We start from the raw sequence: 18,388 nt of genomic DNA, 5'->3' as shown, positions 1-18,388 counted from the left end.
CATGTCTGAAAAAACTCAAAAAAATAAATTACATCAAGTATCTTCTCTAACCACAATAAAATAAAACTAGAAATCAATAACAAGAGGAATTTTGGAAATGATACAAACACATGGAAATAATCAGTATGCTCCAGAATGACTAATGAGTCAAGGAAGAGATGAAGAAAGAAATTAAATAATTTTGTGAAACAAGGGACAAAACATACCAAAACCTATGTAACACAGTGAAAGCAGTATTAATAGGAAGAAGTATAGATATAACCACCTACATTTAAAAAGTAGAAAAAGTTCTACTAAAAATAAACAATCTAATGATGTATCTTAAAGAACTAGAAAAGCAAGCACCAACAAGTCAACCCAAAGTTAGCAGAAAAAAAAATAATAAGATCCAAGTAGAAATAAATAAAAATTAAAATAAAAAAATAAAAAATATTAATGACATGAATAGTTGGTTTTCTGAAAACATACAAAATTAAGAAACATTTAGCCAGACTTAAGAAAAAACATGAAGACCCAAGTAAATAAAACCAGAGATGAAAAAAGAGACATTATAACAAATACCGCAGAAATCCAAAGGATCATTAGAAGCCATTATGAGCAACTGTATGCCAAGAAATTGGAAAATCTAGATGAAATGGATGAATTCTTAAACATATACAACCTACGAAGATTAAACCATGAAGCATTTCAAACCTTGAATAGACCAATAGCAAGTCATGAGATCAAATAAGAAGTCTCCCAGGAAAATAAAGCTCAGGACCTAATGGCTTCACTGCTAAATGTTACCAAACATTTAAAAACTAGTATCAATCCTGCTTAAACTGTTCTGAAAAACAGAGGAAGGAAGAAATACTTCCAAACTCATTCTATGAGGCCAGTATTACGCTGATACTAAAATGAGATAGACACATCAAAAATACAAAAAAAAAAAAAAAAAAAAAAAAAAACAACTATTGAGCCATAAAAAAATCAGTTATTTGCAATAACATGAATGAAACTATAGGTCATTTAAGTATATGTAAAGTAACATGGAATGTAAATGCTGAATGAAGTGAGAAATCAGAATGGGGCAAAATTAACTGGGAAGGCATTTTTATGTGAAGATTTAAAAATTATGCTGGAAAGCATAGAATGCCAGAAAAGATAGGATTGCATTTGACAAAGAGCTCATGGAAGATGAAAAGCCATAAGGTAGAAAACAGTTGATGAGGTTATCCAAGTTAGCAAGTGAAGCAATGCTTCAATTACTAAGGTCTAAACAGTAGGTAGAATTCAATTATTTCTCCTTTGCATAAGGTTGATTTTTCCCTAACTTTGATATTTTTCATTTATTTAATAGGACATACTAATAAAAACAGGGTCTTGATCATACTAACTAGACTTTTTGAGCGATTTAACTTCTTAACTAGGGCATTGATTCCATTCTTAACTTTTATACTCTAGTTTCCTATTTTATAGAAATATTTGAATATAGGATTCTTTTTGAGAAATAGCAAGTATTATCTGATTATTAAATGACAAATTCAGAACATTATTCTATACCACAGTAAAAAGCCATTTCCTCCCAGAAACACCAGTGGTTCAGTTTGTAGTCTTGGACAACTTACAAACATGTAAACAGCTCACTGCTGAAATTCTTACCTTGGACTTTGTGTAGTCAACATTATGTTTCCATTAATTTACAATTTTTGGGTCCAATGATTCACTATCCCTACTTACTCAAATTCCCAAACAACATAGATGTTTGGTTATATTTAATATATATGTGTGTATTTATGTATGTATCTGTACACACATATATCTGTATTTATGTACATGTATGAGTGTATACATGTGTGTGATACATGTCATGCACACATATACACATACTATATACATGTGTACATGTATATATAGTGAATATGAGTTAAATTTACTAAAAGAAACTACATCTATACATTAGTTTAATAAAGCATCTACTACTGGAATTATAAAATTTCTTTTAAATTTTTTCAGTTGATTGCTAGTTTTTAATAATATAAACCGAAGAAATATAAAGAAAGAGGTCACATCAAAACACCACCTTTGCTTAATTTCAGATCAATTATATCGCTTAAGTTTTCTAAAATTTTAAGTAAAATTAAAAAGAGGGGAAAAACACATCAAATATAAAAGAAGCTTTTCAATTCAAGGACATAATTAATGATCTAAATTATCCTAGCAGGTTTGGTAGTCTTCTTTGTATGAGCCACCTGCTTTTCCCTTTCTTGTCACCCTGGCTTTTTATAGTCATACCCATAACCCTTTCATTGACCATGTTACCGTTTAAGAGCTTTGTGATTTTAAAAGGATGTGTGTGGGTCATGGTTAAGCCATTGTCAGTTGCTATTATAATTACAATGATTGTTATCTAGTGAAAGCTTTTCTGGCAGAATTCCACCAGAAGGCTAAAACTTGCATCCAAGCTTATTTTCATTAAGCTACTGGGGTTTGTCACTTTATTTAAAATGAGATTTCATTCCTTTTTTTTAAATGTAAGCATTATTGAATTCCACAACTATCTAAAAGGACTTTCAAATTTATTTGAAAATCAGTTGATTGTCTTAAAGACTGTCACAAACCAGGACATTAAATCATTTGATACATATTTGTGATATCAGTTCTTAAGATGGGTACATACGTAAAATATGGTATTATTTATTTTTCTGAACCAAATTTGTTTATGAAAGAAAAAGTTTCTGAAACCATAGACTATATGGTTAAAAAAAATTCATGTTATATAACCCAGCAATTGAACTTTTTTTGTTTATGCAGAGTAGTTGAAAACTTACATCCATATCCAGAGATCCACTGAACAGAGATGTTTATAGCCGTTGGGAAGCAGTGGTTGCCAGAGTGTGGGAGGAGGAAGCGATAAATAGGTGAAACACAGTGGAGTTTTAGGGCAAGGAAACTACTCTGTGAGATAATGTATTGCTGGATACATGTCATTATACATTTGTCCAAACCCATGAAAAGTACAAGATCAAGAGTCAACCTTATGTAAATTATGGACTTCAGGTGATTATGATATATCAATGTAGGTTTGCTGATTGTCACAAATGTACCACTCTCAATGGGGGTTATTGGTGAGGGGGAGACTGTATATGTGGGCTATGAGGTATGTGGGAAATCTCTGTAACTTCCTCTTAATTTTGCTGTGAACCTAAAACTGCTCTTAAAAAAAAGTCTTTTAATAAAAAATTAGGTTTTACCTTGTGATCAGTAAAAATTATGCCCAAGAATATATCTAGATGCATAACTAATTCCAGATCATTACAATAATTCCTCTGAGAAAGTTTACTTTTGTTCACTATTGGTTACATACAAGAAAAAGTTGATGGGTTTATAAGGAAGCTATTTAGTAATCAGAACTGAACATGTGTATGCTGTATTTGATCAGAAAATACCTAAAATTATCTATTATCTGGAAATATTGGTTAATTCATCCTATTTGTATATGTACCGTGTATGGTGAAAAAAGAGGGGAGATGAAATAATGCCAGCATCCTGAACCTGAAAGTCCAGCTTAGACTTGTTCTTCATGGATTATAAAACCATTGATTTAATAAATCCTTTCATCAAAATTATCTTGTAAGTTACAATTCAGCAAATAACTTCCTTCAGATGTGGATACACAAAAGTAAGACAAATGAAAACCAAAATACCTAAGGCTACATGATGGCTAGATAACACTTGGAGAACTAGAAATGCAAGAAGCTTATTCTCCTATATCCAGCATTTTTATAGACTTCCAAAATTGTTGTTTGTATCCTAGTCTATAAAATGGTACTGATATAATAAGCTTGTGTTGTGATGTTTTCACCAGTAAACACTTAGGTCCAAGAATTAAGGAGAGCTAATACATATTAATTGTCTAATATATACCAACACTAAACATTAATGTGATGATATTTAATGCCCTTGACCACTCCTCAGACTTCCTGTACATGTCTCTTCTCACAGATGGAATCTATAAATAGCAAGGGATTGTTGATTTTTAGCCCCAGTGCTAGAAAGCTAAGTTAAATGCTTTGTAAAGACTCTGCAAAGCTGAGTCATTAATAAAACAATTGCTGATAAATTAAAAGAGTACAAACTAGGATCACCTAGTCAAGAGTGCATTATTTTAATAAGCAATTGATGTTTAGGTTTTATAAAATGAAAAACAATTTGTTTCATTTTCTATCCTGGTTATAAAATGAACAAAACATAATCTTTATTAAACAAATTTAAAGAACAAATAGGTAAGCTTTACATTTAGCAACTACACCAACTGGCAGACCTTTGGGCTATACTGACAATATTTGAAATATGTGCTCATGTGTGTAGTTAATAAAACACAAGGATTTTTTAGTGTAGTGGCATAGTGTTAATGCATTTGGCTGGTTGAATTGTGAACTACATATACTATATTCATTTCAAAAGTAAACTTCCTAAATAAAACACACAAACATTTAAGCAATATATAGCATTATGATGTTACCCTTAAAATAATCTCTACTCTAATATAATATTTTAAATCCATATTCCAGAAAGAAGACACTACCATCAAAATCCAGTAATTCATCCATCTGACTTGGTAACAGTGATGTTTGGAGTTTAGGACCAAAAGGTGCAATGGTAGGTAGGGAATATCCTGTCAGAATTGTAGGGTTCTCTTTAAAATAAGGATCTATAAGCCACTCTTAACAGATAGATGTATGGGTTATTAGTACCTCCATTTTTAGGTTTTTCTACTTCAGAGAGTCTGAAATATTTGCTCAGTGTTAAAGAATATGATGTTTCTTGCTCAATAGTGAAAAAGAGATAAAGGGAAACAGATGAACATCTCTTTTTTTTTCCAGTTGATGTCATTAGGTCACATTTAACTTGCATATGATGTTGAGAAACCACACACTTAATTTTTTTGAAAATTATAGGGTGCAAGGATTATCTTCTACTTTAACGGAAATGATTATGAATATGCTTTGAAATTTGACAAATGCTAGTGAAAATAAAATACTATTGCTATATTATTTTTCATTAGGTTGTGGCTTTAAGAAGACCCTTCTAAGCAATACAGTTTTTATAAATAATTTTAATTATCTTTGAAATGGTTCTTTTTAAGGTATTTATTTAAAACACCAACATTATTTTTAAAAATTTTAAGTATAATCTTACAGAAAAATACTGTATGAAATATTCTAAAATGGATGGATGCAGCAAACTACCATGGAACGTGTATATCTATGTAACAAATCTGCATGATCAGCACATGTACCCCAGAACTTAAACGTAATTTAAAAAATCTAAAACACAAATTTATCTTTTTATGTATTAAAAAATAATTTGTTTCTATTTCCTTTTCCAGTGTCAGTTTGGCCTCATCTATACATAATTTGCAGTTAGAAAAAGTATTTATATGTGTATTTGATAAATTGATTAAATGCTAAATGGTTTTGACACCATTCTTGTAGTGGAATCTGTACCTTTTAAATACACACTAAGTAGATTGACAAATAGAACAAAATCACTAAAGGAATCAATTCTATTCTCTGCTTATTGCAATGTAACTAATTAAATATGAAGGAGACATAAAATGCTAGTACAATGAGTCAAAGAAACAGAGAAAGAAAAAAAAAGAATCATTTCATTTTTCAATATGTCATTTCATTTTTCAATATGTCATTGTTTCTTAGACAAGAACAATAAATCACTGACCACAAATGGCTTAAATTAATCTCTAGGTACAGCCTCTAGTGTTCTCCAGATTCAAACTGACATTTGATGACAATATAAGACATTTATCTCTTGTGAATGTGTTGTTTAGTTTGGCCTCTAATTTGTTGCTCTAGTTATAAACCACAACAAATTTGGGTTTTCAGAGAATCAGAAATGGAGTAAGAATGAAACAGTGTATGTTCTAGATCACAGGCCATCTCTATATGCATGTTTCTCAAGTATAATGTTGATGATGCTTATACAATGTCTTTATATGTAGAAAAGATACTTCAAATTTTAGATAGATGAACATATCAACAAATGGCAAATATTGTATTTCTGTCAAAACATTAAATTTGGCATGCTTTGTGTTTCTACAACATGGAATGATCATCAAGTTAAATGGCTGGAAAACTTAAGCTGAGAATGGTGGTATTTACATTTCTTCACAGAAGCAGCATTATAAATACCATATTATGTATATATGTGTATATATAAGTCACAGTGCACAAAACAGAGGGAAGATACTTTTCACCGATATTAAAACCAGGTGAAGATAAGCCAAAATAAGTTTTCAATTAAGCTATTTCCTAAATACTTAATAATTATCTTTTCTAACTATAAATCTCGTCATTGAATACAAGATATAGTAGCTGTCTTGTGGACGAAGGATGTCAAAAATGTTTTTATTCTTACAGTCAGCACCTGTACATACCTAGAAAATGACATACATACAGCAAACACTCAAAATATTTGCTGAATAGAGAAATATGAAGCTATGAAAAAAAACTGCATGGCCTGATATTTCAAAGAATATCTTTTGGGTACAGAGATTCTTATAAATATACAGTTTTAGATGTTGCGAGATAAAGCAATACATACAGATTTGAAAGGCGGTCGAAAGTGAAATGACATTTTAATGACTCAGAGAAAGAATACATACATGAACGTGGTTTTTCACTGGAAACTGCAATAGTTACAAGGGAGACAGTGAGCATCAGCCCTCTGGGTTGTCGCCTCCGTACATTTCAGAGAGATTATCCAGACAATCGTGACTTCTTGGGTGAGTGGAATTTTTCTGATAAGAGTGAATCACTGCCCTAAATGAACCACCCCAGAAATGGCCAGACTTTCACGTATAATCTTGGGTTAGTTGTCTCATTGAGTAGAATAGAAAAATAGCATCAATATGAATTATTTCTTAAGGAGGTAATTTTAGGATTTGTCTTCTGAGCCACAAACAAGAAAAAAAGAAAGAAAGAAAAGAAAAGGAAAGAAAGAAAAAGAAAGAGAAGGAAGGAAGGAAGGAAGGAAAGAAAGAAAGAAAGAAAGAAAGAAAGAAAGAAAGAAAGAAAGAAAGAAGCACTGACCACAAATGGCTTAAATTAATCTCCAGCCACAGCCTCTAGCTCCAGATTCAAACTGATATTTGATGACAATATAAGGCATTTATTTCTTGTGAATCTATTGTGAGAAATAGGCAATTGATTTCTTTACGTTTTTTTAGTAGTATGGACTGAATTGTGTCTCTTCTTCCCAGAGTTCATATGCTGCAACACTAACCCTCAGTACTTCAGAATTTGACTTTACTGGAGACAGGGCCTTTAAAGAGGCAGTGAAGTTAAATGAGGCAATGAAGGTGGGCCCTAATTCAATTTTAATGGTGTTCTCGTAAAAGGGAAAATCTGGATGCTCAGAAAGACACCAGAAGCCCATGCACAGAAGAAAGATCATACAAAGACCCAACATGAAGGTAACTACCTGCAAGCCAAGAAGAGAGGCTTCAGAAGAAACCAAACCTACTAGCACCTTGATCTCGGAATTCCAGTCTCCCAAACTGCCAGAAAATAAACTTCTGTTGTGTAAGCTGCGGAGACAATGGCATTTTGTCATGGCAACATTAGCAAAATAACCCTATTAGCAAACAAATGCATATGAAATCTCTGTAAATGCAGCAGGTATCTTTTTAAAAAAAACTCTTTATTTTGAAAAATTACCGTTCTACAAAAAAATAATAAAAAAGATATGCAGGATAGTCCTGTTTACTCTTGACTCAGTTTCCCTCAGTAGTAACATCTTAAACTACTAGGAAAATGATGTTGGTACATTTCACATGCCTTGTCAAAATTTAACCAGTTTTACATGTACTAATTCGTTTGTTCTATTCGATTTTCTAACATGTATAGACCCATGTTGCCACTACCATAGAGAAAACACAGAATCATTAAAAAATCTGGAGACAACAGATGCTGGAGAGGATGTGGAGAAAAAGAAACACTTCTACACTGTTGGTGGGAGTGTAAATTAGTCCAACCATTGTGGAAGATGGTGTGGCGATTCCTCAAGGCCTTAGAAATAGAAATCCCATTTGACCCAGCAATCCCATTACTGGGTATATATCCAAAGGACTATAAATCGTTCTACTACAAGGACACATGCACACGAATGTTCATTGCAGCACTGTTTACAATAGCAAAGACCTGGAATCAACCCAAATGCCCATTGATAATAGACTGGATTTGAAAAATGTGGCACATATACACCATGGAATATTATGCAGCAATCAGAAATGATGAGTTTGTGTCATTTGTAGGGACATGGATGAATCTGGAGAACGTCATCCTCAGCAAACTGACACAAGAACAGAAAATGAAACACCGCATATTCTCACTCATAGGCGGGTGATGAAAAATGAGAACACATGGACACAGGGAGGGGAGTACTAAACACTGGGGTCTATAGGGGGGAAAAGGGGAGGGCCAGTGGGAGGGGGAGGTGGGGAGGGATAGCCTGGGGAGAAATACCAAATGTGGGTGAAGGGGAGAAAGCAAACAGAACACACTTCCCTGTGTATACCTATGCAACTGTATTGCATGCTCTGCACATGTACCCCAAAACCTAAAATGCAATAAAAAAAAAAGAGAGAAAACACAGAATCATCCTGTCACTAGAAGCTTCTTCATGCCATCTCTTATACTCATTCTTATCTCTTTCTCTAGCTCACCCCTAATGTCTCACAACCACTAATCTGTTCTCCATCTCTACAACTCTGTTATTTCAAGAATGCCATATAATTAGAATAAAAAGTTAAGTGAAATTTGGGACTGCCTATTTTCATTCAGGGTAATTCTCTTGAAATTCAGCCAGGTTATTGTGTGCAACAATAACCTATTTCTTCTTGTTGCAGACTAGCAGTCCATGTTATGGATGCAGTATAGTTAACCACTTCCTAGGATATTTCAGTTGTTTACAGTTTGAAGCTATTATGACTAAAGCTGACACTAACATTTTTATACAAAAATATGTCTCCATTTCTCTGGAAAAACTTCCCAAGGGTATAATTGCTGACTCAAATGGTAAATGAATATTTACTTTAAAAGTGTTATACAGGTTTTTAGAGTGGCTGTACCATTTTACGTTACCATCAACAATGAATAAGAGGTCCTGTTTCTCTGTATTAGGCAACAGATAATGTATGTGCTATGTGTATGTCTCCAGAACATGAAAGGATAGGAATCTTCTCTTATTATGTTAGCGTACGCTTCACACTCAAACCTTGCTATGTGCTGAAAAGGTGATTCTCTGGAATATAAGAAATTTAAAACCCCTGATTTATAGCAAGTGCCTATTTGCCAGATGTGGCTGTTGCCACCATGATTTTTTTTTTTATTTATCTTTTCTTTTTCTTCCTTTCTTTTTTTTTTTTTCTGAGATGGAGTCTTGCTCTGTCACTCAGGCTGGAGTGTGGTGGTGCAATCTCGGTTCACTGCAACCTCCACCTCCTGGATTCAAGTGATTCTCCTGCTTTAACCTCCTGAGTAGCTGGGATTACAGGCATGCACCCCCATGCCTGGCTAATTTTTGTATTTTTAGTAGAGACGGGGTTTCACCACATTGGTTGGGCTGGTCTCAAACTCCTCACCTCAGATGATCCACCCGCCTTGGCCTCCCAAAGTGCTGGGATTACAGCCATGAGCCACCACAGCCGGCCCCCACCATGGTTTTCAAACTACCCACATGACTTAACTGAAAGTGAATTAAGAAAAAACAATACTCACGAGTGGTTCTCACTGGTACAAGCCAGTTGTAGCACACTGTTCCACATACATACACATATACACATGCATACACACATGTATACACACATGCATATTCACATACACGTACAAACACAAATGAGTAGAGACACCAGATTTATCTCCTTCATGAATATATGTGGACAATTAAATAAGACAAGATGAATTTAATAACATGACATAATCAAATATAGAGACAGATATGAGTAGAGTATGAAACAATTTTGGAAATAAAAGTATATTAATTCACAAATATATGTATAGAATATGAGACTGAAAACATCAAAATGTTAATAGTGTCTATTTCTGGGTAGCTGGATGACAAGTGAATTTAGTTTTTTTGGTGGTGCTTTTCTTTATCTTTAAGAAACATGTTTTCTTTTAATCAGAAAGAAATAATTATATATATATATGTAATATATATCACATATATTCCATGGGAATATATATTTTGTCTTAAAGTTTAAAATCTGAGGAAACCATGTTAATGAAGAACTTGGAACCAAGTAAAACATGGATAAGTGACAATATTGTGGAATGGGGTAAAAATTCAGCTCAGAAATAATGAAGCTTAATTTAAATAAAGATCATATAGATAAAAATAAAATCATATAGATTAAATTAGATATATTTCCAGGAAAAGATATGTTTGAGCATGACTTTCCTCTCCTCCCTATCTGAGGAAAATTCTGGAACAGACTCCATACATATCTATATTTGTATTTATGTCAGAAAAGAGAGAAGTAAGGCCTGGGAGGCCGCTCGTTATTGTGAAAGAAAAATGAAGTCAGATGATCCTAGATTTGAATACTCTTTCTTACTATTTGGGGCAAGTAAGTAAATTGAGGCTTCACTCCCTCAAAGGCTCAATTTCTTCTTCTCTGGTATGAAATTAATATTCCTGATTCATTAAAAGTTTAAACAAAGCAATTTTTATGAAGAAAAAAGCGAATTTTACAAAGAAGTCTTTCTTTTCCTTTTCCCATTTTATTCTAAATTATAGTATGCCACCCAAATCCCAATGAGAGCTTTTATAAGTGAGTGACATTAAAAAGCTTGTGGAACAGGAAATATTTCACTTAAATGAACTAGATGAGATTTTTTAAAAATTATATTAATATATTTTACATTATGGAAAGAGATATAATGATGAAACAGATGTGTATTATATTTAAGGAATTAGTTATAGAAAGTAAATATTTTGTTTTTATGTGATTCATTCATTTGTTCATTCATTCAACATATATTTATAGAATACTGATTCAGTGAAAACCAGCATTAGTGCAGGAGAAAGTATTAGGAAGTACAAGATAAATGACATCTGTGACCACAGAATTTTCAATAATATCAATAAATGGCATTTTGTATAGTTCAGAGCAGCAAAATAAAATAGTAGTATAGTCTCTGCATCTAGTTCTTCTGTGTGAATATATACATAGAGACTCATGCCAAATAATGCCTAAGGTTAGGACAAGCCTTTTTATTCAGCTGATAATAAAATAAAATATATAAAGAATACAATGAATATCCAAATGTATAATGATCTATTCCGGAATTACTCAATCTATGAATTATTAAGGCATGGTAAGGACAATATTAAAACTGTTTTGCTACCTCTCCTTAAACTATTGTTTCATGACAATCCTTTAACAACCCAGTAGTTAACCATGACCATGTATTAGGTTGCTTGGGTTGCTATAACAGAATGTTAATACCATAGACTGAGTGGCTTAAATAACAGATCTTTATTTCTCACAATTCTGGAGGTTGGGAAGTCCAAGATCAAGGTGTCAGCCAATTCTGTTCCTGTTAAGGCCCTCTTTTCTGGCTATAGATGCTGCCTTTTTGCCATGTCCTTGCATGGCAGAGAAATATATTCCCTGACTCCAATTCTTGCTTCTTTTCTTTCATAAGCCACTGATAGCATCATGACAGCCCCATCCTCATTATCTCATTCAATCTTAATTATCTTCCAAAGGGCCCACATCCAAGTACCATCATACTGGGGGCTAAGCCTTCAACATCTGAGTTTTGTAGGGATACAATCTGGTCCAGAGCAACCATCACCTTGCTAATGTCATCTGGCTCATGAAGTATTAATAGCAAGTCTGAGACTTTTCTCAGCATTCAAAAAGGAAAGCTCAAAGAGATTTTGATAGTTTTGGGTTGTTTGTGAATATATTCAAGCTAAATAGAAGTTTTAGTGTAAGGATTATATCACCCCCTTCTCACCACCTACTCTCAAATTTTGTAAGCCATTATTTTAGAAATAAATATCCTCTTGGTGTTGTCAGTGTTCTTGAGTACACAATAATTGGTAATATATTTTGCAAATAGAATATGCACCATTGAAAGGAAATACTACTTTTTCATTCGTCCAAAAAATTATTATTGAGCGCTACTATTTTCCAAGCACTTTTCTGAATGCTAAGAATACAGGAAGAATCAAAAGAGAAAAACTCTTTTGTCTTAAAGAGCATATTGTCTGCGTTGGAGGCAAACCACAATTAAACAGACAAGTGAGTATCTATTTAGTCCTATGGAGAAGTATAAAGCAGGATAAGAGAAATGGGGAGGGCTGGTAGGAGGGAAGAAGCGTGGTTATTTTATGTAGGTAAACAGGGAACCAGAAGTAAATAAGGGAGTGAGCAATGTTGATGTCAGGAGTAAAATTTCAGAAGGTAAGGAGAACAGATGCAGGGACCACGAGGTGAGAGAATGCTTAGGTGTATGAAAACAGCAAAGAGCCCAGTGAATATAGACCAACTGAGCAAGAGGAAGAATCATAGGAGACGAGAACGGCAATGTAGGGGAAGATGATGCTAAACCCTGAAGGTTATTGTTAAGAGTTTTAGCTTTTTCTGTGGGTGAGACAGGCTGCTGGAGGTTTATGAGCAGAGGAATCTTATCAGATTTAGGTTTTTAAAGTTAATTGTGTTGGTTGTAGAAACAACTGACTTTAGCCAGATAAGGCAGAAAAAGTGAGAGTAATTGCTAGATTGTTGCAGTAATCTAGGAGTTAGATGGAGGTTGAATGAATAAAGGAATAAGGGAGGATAGGTGGGTGAGAAGGAATCAGGTTTTAGATATATTTAGAAGAAACAGCTAGAGCCCACAGACAGCATTTGCTAATGGATTGCAAGTGAAAGAAGGGAGTCAAGGATAATCCAAAGAAATTTGGTATAAACAATGGAGACACAAAGTTGCCATTTGTAAAATGAGTAAGTGTGAGGAAGGAACAGGTTTGGGAAAAATGTGTGTGACTCAGTTTCCCACTTATATTGATGACCATTCATTTTAAGTGGCTCCATAGTGCTACCAAGACATTTGTGGTAGGAAGAAAAATGGTCCCCCAATGATATCTATGTACTTATCCTGGAACCAGTAAATACATTGCCTTACATGACAAAAAGGACTTCACAGATGTGATTAAGGACCTTGAGATGGGGAGATTATTTTGGATTACCTAGCTGGACCCAATCTAATCACATAAATTCTTAAAAATGAAAGAAAAGGAAGACGAGTGGATCAGAGAGATGTGATCTGAGAACTTGACCCCACCCACCATTGCTGGCTTTGAAGATGGAGGAAGAGGACCAGGAGCAAAGAAATGTGGATGACCTCTAGGAGATGGAAAAGACAGGAAAAGGGATTTTATTTGTTTTTCCCAGAAAAGTCTAGCAGCCTATGTGTGAAATCTGTGGAAAGTTAGATTTAACCAAGTTTATAGTTTTATCAGAGACATAGAGTCATATGCTGCTTAATAATGGGATATGCTCTGAGAAATGTATCATTAGGTCATTTGGTAATTGTGTAAACATAACAGAGTGTACTTAGACAAACTTGTATAGTCTACTACACACCTAGGCTATATGGTACAGTCTATTACTCCTAGGCTACCAGCATCCACTTCATGTTACTGTACTGAATACTGCAGGCAATTGTAATACAACAGTAAGTATTTGTGTACCTAAACATATCTAAGCATAGAGAAGGTACAGTAAAAATAATTTTTTATAAAAAATGGAACTACCATTATATTGACCATCATTGGTCATTGACCTAAATATTGCTATGTACTGCATGACAGTGTAAGAAAAGAGAGAGGGATAAAAGCTTGATAATAAAAGCAAGGGAGTAATATTATGATAGATTCCAATACCTTATGTGAATATTGAGAGAAGTAGCAATGGAGGTGGTAAGGGATAGGGAAAATAGTTGAAGTGAATCAATGGATGTTGGAGTCAGGTGGAAGTAAAATATTTTGAAGTCAGAGAATAAGAGATGATGGTCAGAGAATGGGAATTCAGATTATGGATGGGGTACAGGAATTGCTGAAGGTCAAGGATATTGGATGTAATGAATTCAAAAACTGAGGGGGCATAGGATTCAAAGAACCATTGATGAAGATATTAAATTAATCAAGAAAGACACAAGAAAAAATTTTTGAGTGACAGTAAGTCAAAAGCTAAAATCTCCAAGGTATGGCGGGAAGTTACTCACTGGCATCTAAACACCTGCAATGAGAAGGGTAAGAACAACAGAGTATGAAGCCTGAGCTTGCATATGCCAAAGATTTTAAGGAAGAGGGAGGAGTAACTGTCTAGAAATAGAAATTAAAAGCAAGGAGGGCTTGCCAAATAAGGTGTGGGTAAGAAAGCCACCATTTGAAAAGGCTACAGAAGAATGCATATATCCAGGAGAGGGCCGGATGTCAAGTAAAGAAAGAAGGTAAAGGGAATTTGCAAAGAATTAGTAGAGAACATAGAGAAATTTGCTGACAGTCAATTGTGAGTTCTAGAGGTTCCTGTCCAGAATGGATTTTAAGAGTTGGGAAGAGATGGGACCTGTGTTTCGTACACAGGATATGGAGAAGTATCTGGGCATGGATTTCCAGTTATAAGAGACAGCCAGGGAGCATCTGCCTTCTCTCTTAGACCTGTCAAAGTACAAAAAGTAAACAAGCATAAATGGAGTGATGACAAAATTCTGGTTAGGCCAGAATCCCAGAGAAGGGTAGAAAGTCTGTGAATGTCAGAGAGGAGTAAGGATTATACTGTGTGTGGAGCTAGACATGCAGGCCAGAGGTGGGTCAAAGGTACCAAAAACATGTACAATTTAGGCAAAATGCATATCAGCTAAAATGTTTGATGTTGGGTTTAAAACATGACCAGTGAAGGGGTAGTTCTACTGTAACCTTTTTAAAGTAGGCAAATAATACCAGCACTAAATACTTTTATAAACACACATAGTTATAAATGTATGTGTAATATAATAATAATTCCTAAATTCACATTTAATGGAAGTGCCTAAGTATAATTTCCTTTGTAAAACACTTAATTGTGAAAAATTCAACTTACTCTGAAAGTATATTAATATGATAAACTTGCCGATACTATCATCTGAAATTAATAAATGCTAGCATTTCATGGAATTTGCTTCTGACCATATTTTAACTAAGAAAACTCAGCAGTACTCTGATCTATATTTTGCCAGACCCATTTCTCTTCTTTCTTTCTAGTGGCAATCACTATCATGAAGTTTATTTATTATTCATATTTACATTTTTTATATGTTTTAACATAGGCGTTTGTCCATGAGAGGTGATAATATTATTTTGTGAGTTTTAAAATTTAATGTGATACATTTTTATCACATCAAAATCATATTATTTTTACCAGCCAACAGAGAACTAACTTATTTTCAGGTAGCATTATACTTGAGATCTATTCCATCATATAAGTATACCATAATTTATGTACATATTCATCTGTTGATAACATGTAGATTGCTTTTAGTTTGTAAAATCCCAACAATATCACAATAAATATTTGTGAATATGTCTCCTTGAACATATGTTCAAAAGTTTCTCAAAGGCTAACATACTCAGAAGAGAAACGCTGAGTTGTATGGAAATTTCCAACTTAACTTATTATTGCTAAATTGCTGTGAAAAGAGATTATACCAATTTCTACTCCATCAGCAAAGTTTGAGAATGCCTATTTACCAGTACTTTTGTTTATACTTGGGATTGTTAAACTAATACACTTCCCAGTTTCAATGGGTAAGATATTATATCTCATTGTTAATTTGCATTTCCCTGATTATTAGTGAAATTGAACATCTTACCATTTGTTAATTGACCATTCATGCATTATCTTTTGTGAATTTCCAGTTTACATCCTTTACTAAGGACTATTTTCGTACATTTATAGTGTAGTACTATAAATATGTTTCAATATTGGTTTTAATCTGCTATACATTTTTCAAATGTTTTTAGTGCTTAGTTTTAGCTTTATGATATTACTTTAAGATTTTCAATGTGATATAACTGAATTAATTAAAATTTTCTACTTAAAACTTTTTTTGTCTAATTTGGCCTAAAGTCATTAATAATTTAATTTTTAATAGAATCCATGAAAATGGTTCACACTATTATTTCATGGGTAGAGCTAGCTCAGCACTGAAGACACAACAATCAAAATTGTATGACCAGACTCAGAATAGTCATTTTCTGGATCTAGTACTAACCATCCTATGTGAAATATGTTATTGATTACAAAATACCACTAAGTAGGCTGGACTGTAAATTCTGAAGAGAGTAAGGATTTCCTATCCACTTTGCCTTGTACATGTTTTATGTATAGAATAAGTTTGATTGATGAGCTTTAAAGTTGTTACAGGAAATGTTTGGAACAGATACAGACAACGAAATCAATAGTTCCTGGATAGACAGGGTTTGTGTGAGCAGATTTATTATCTTGACCTTTGATTCCCAATTCCCTCTCTTATTTCTTTACAACAACAGCTAAATGTACTTATTTGTAAAGTAACAGAAAACAGATCACTTTAATTTGGCAACATTAACTGTTAAAATCTCAAGGCCTGAATGTATAATAATTTGTGAGCCCAAAACTATTTTTGACTTCTTTTAGATTCCATTCCCAGATGAAAAGCGTTCCATTATTTTCCATACCAAACTGCCTTGAGTACTCAGGATAATCAAATTCTGCTGTGTTTTTTAAGAAGCAGCTACATTATTTTCAGTTCCAAATGAATTCAGAAGCAGGGTGAGTAAAATTGGGGTATGCCAGAGTTAGTTGAGCTTACCTGGACTGTAAGTATGAATGAATTTGTTAAAAGGCAGAGTCAGTATAATCAATGTCTGTTTTTCAATAAACATAGGTAACTGTTTATGTGTGTACTTTAAGAATTTACTACTTATCTATGTACTTAAACATGCTGTATTTTTAAAATGTTCAACTCCTTTTACTCATTTAGTATATTTGTCAGTTTCATGGCTTGAAAAATATCTTCTATTTGGGGCGATTTACTCAAAATTATTTCTCTAGCCCGATCAAAGTTTTTTTGTCACTAAACACCAAACATACATTCAGTGCCCTACCCAACATCTCCGGTTGTGTGTTGAATAGGCTTGTCAAAGTTAATGTTCTGAAACTGAGTTTCTGACTCCTCCTACTTCGCTTTCAACCCTGCAGTTCTCATCATCTTTCTTGACTCGGCAATGGTTGTTCCATTCATTATCTTAGTCATCTAGGCAAACAGTAGCATCATTCTTTATTTTATTCTTTCATACATCACACTCCCACCTTGAAAAGCATTTCATCACTTCTGTTATTGTATTATTCTTGGAGCCAAACACTTCTTGCCACCTTTCTGGTACCGTCCTAGCCCAAGCAGCCGTCAGATAATCCACATATTAATTATTGCTCCAAGTTTCTAGCTACATCTGGAGTTTGACAGTGTTTTGGGAGGCGAAGAGGTAAAGTAATGCTGACTCAAGCAAAGTACCTGGAAGTCATGTCTGCTTAATATTCAGAATACTAAATTTGTCAGGGAAGTGACAAGAGTATTCCAAAATATTGGAAAAAATTGTCATATTTGAGCAAATTAGAAGTTATCTCTGGCTCTAGGGGTCAGCACAAATACAGCATATTAAAGGGGCATATTTTTGTTCAATGTGAGGAAGAGATTATTTAGAATTAGACTATCTCCATTAAAAGGAGGGTAGTTAACAAGGTAGTGAACAACTGGTAACATTATTTTTCAATTAAAACAGGATGTTCCTTTTTCACAGGGATATGGCAAATGGGATCCTATGACTAATTGGCAGCTGAGAAAACAGAACTATGAAATTATATTCTCTCCTCAGAATATGTACTGAAAGTAAAACACCCAACGAACAAACAAAAAGAGGAAGCATAGTGCTGTGCACATAACAGATGGCCAATAAATCTATGTAGATTAATAGATTAAAAAATGGAATAGGTTGCATCATTCAAAGGATCATGGAGACATTTTCTCCATCATCTTTGATGGATTTAGTTGTTGGGGCTTACCCAATTCTGTATTTGGAGATTATAATTTCTGCTCATGTACTTTTGGAGTTAAGTTACTTAAAATTTCTGTGCTACTGACTTCATGTAAACCATAACTTAATAAGTCCCAACGCTCTAGCATTGTATTCACCCTGTAGTTTTATGTTCTATCCAATAGTCATTAGTGCAACTTATACAAAATAGACTGGAATGCTACTGTCTTTAAGCTCAGAAGATATGCTATGGAATTTA

The 18,388-nt window shown here is 33.6% G+C and overlaps 1 protein-coding gene across 5 annotated transcripts in view; it reads left to right on the top strand.

Moving 5' to 3' along the window:
- LOC144578460 (uncharacterized) overlaps nt 1-18,388 on the top strand; it is a 389,210-nt gene that overhangs the window by 323,516 nt on the left and 47,306 nt on the right. For 4 of the 5 annotated variants that reach the window (XR_013524292.1, XR_013524291.1, XR_013524294.1 and 1 more), the window contains one exon: nt 4,554-4,641. The exons of the other annotated variant lie outside the window; for it this stretch is intronic. The gene's annotated coding sequence lies outside the window, so the exon portion shown is untranslated. The remainder of the gene's footprint in view (nt 1-4,553; nt 4,642-18,388) is intronic. 5 annotated transcript variants of the gene reach the window in all.

Source organism: Callithrix jacchus, chromosome 11 (genome assembly GCF_049354715.1).
Source record: "Callithrix jacchus isolate 240 chromosome 11, calJac240_pri, whole genome shotgun sequence".
Lineage (NCBI taxonomy): Eukaryota > Metazoa > Chordata > Mammalia > Primates > Cebidae > Callithrix > Callithrix jacchus.
Note: the sequence above shows the minus strand (reverse complement) of the source record. Positions and strands in the feature narration are given on the sequence as shown.